Source organism: Somniosus microcephalus, unplaced genomic scaffold (genome assembly GCF_052327205.1).
Source record: "Somniosus microcephalus isolate GS21.2 unplaced genomic scaffold, FLI_Smic_1.0 unresolved_chr2, whole genome shotgun sequence".
NCBI lineage: Eukaryota > Metazoa > Chordata > Chondrichthyes > Squaliformes > Somniosidae > Somniosus > Somniosus microcephalus.
The window spans coordinates 69,694,468-69,696,299 of NW_028225180.1; positions in this window are offsets into that span (position 1 = coordinate 69,694,468).

The window sequence follows — 1,832 nt, forward strand, 5'->3', positions numbered from 1 at the left end:
TTTAATTAGGAACAGAGAACAGGGGAAGTAAGGGGAACACGGTAACTGTTTAATTAGAAACAGAGAACAGGGGAAGTAAGGGGAACATGGTAACTGTTTAATTAGAAACAGAGAACAGGGGGAGTAAGGGGAACATGGTAACTGTTTAATTAGAAACAGTGAACAGGGGAAGTAAGGGGAACACGGTAACTGTTTAATTAGAAACAGAGAACAGGGGGAGTAAGGGGAACACGGTAACTGTTTAATTAGAAACAGTGAACAGGGGAAGTAAGGGGAACACGGTAACTGTTTAATTAGAAACAGAGAACAGGGGGAGTAAGGGGAACACGGTAACTGTTTAATTAGAAACAGAGAACAGGGGAAGTAAGGGGAACACGGTAACTGTTTAATTAGGAACAGAGAACAGGGGAAGTAAGGGGAACACAGTAACTGTTTAATTAGGAACAGAGAACAGGGGGAGTAAGGGGAACACAGTAACTGTTTAATTAGGAACAGAGAACAGGGGGAGTAAGGGGAACACAGTAACTGTTTAATTAGAAACAGTGAACAGGGGAAGTAAGGGGAACACGGTAACTGTTTAATTAGAAACAGAGAACAGGGTAAGTAAGGGGAACACGGTAACTGATTAATTAGAAACAGAGAACAGGGGAAGTAAGGGGAACACGGTAACTGATTAATTAGAAACAGAGAACAGGGGGAGTAAGGGGAACACGGTAACTGTTTAATTAGGAACAGTGCACGGGGAAGTAAGGGGAACATGGTAACTGTTTAATTAGGAACAGAGAACAGGGGAAGTAAGGGGAACACGGTAACTGTTTAATTAGGAACAGAGAACAGGGGAAGTAAGGGGAGCACGGTAACTGTTTAATTAGGAACAGAGAACAGTGGGAGTAAGGGGAACACGGTAACTGTTTAATTAGGAACAGAGAACAGGGGAAGTAAGGGGAACATGGTAACTGTTTAATTAGAAACAGAGAACAGGGGGAGTAAGGGGAACACGGTAACTGTTTAATTAGGAACAGAGAACAGGGGAAGTAAGGGGAACACAGTAACTGTTTAATTAGGAACAGAGAACAGGGGGAGTAAGGGGAACATGGTAACTGTTTAATTAGGAACAGAGAACAGGGGAAGTAAGGGGAACACGGTAACTGTTTAATTAGAAACAGAGAACAGGGGGAGTAAGGGGAACACAGTAACTGTTTAATTAGGAACAGAGAACAGGGGGAGTAAGGGGAACATGGTAACTGTTTAATTAGGAACAGAGAACAGGGGAAGTAAGGGGAACACGGTAACTGTTTAATTAGAAACAGAGAACAGGGGGAGTAAGGGGAACACGGTAACTGTTTAATTAGGAACAGAGAACAGGGGGAGTAAGGGGAACATGGTAACTGTTTAATTAGGAACAGAGAACAGGGGGAGTAAGGGGAACACGGTAACTGTTTAATTAGTAACAGAGAACAGGGGAAGTAAGGGGAACACGGTAACTGTTTAATTAGAAACAGAGAACAGGGGGAGTAAGGGGAACACGGTAACTGTTTAATTAGAAACAGAGAACAGGGGAAGTAAGGGGAACACGGTAACTGTTTAATTAGAAACAGAGAACAGGGGAAGTAAGGGGAACACGGTAACTGTTTAATTAGAAACAGAGAACAGGGGAAGTAAGGGGAACACGGTAACTGTTTAATTAGAAACAGAGAACAGGGGAAGTAAGGGGAACACGGTAACTGATTAATTAGGAACAGAGAACAGGGGAAGTAAGGGGAACATGGTAACTGTTTAATTAGAAACAGAGAACAGGGGGAGTAAGGGGAACACGGTAACTGTTTAATTAG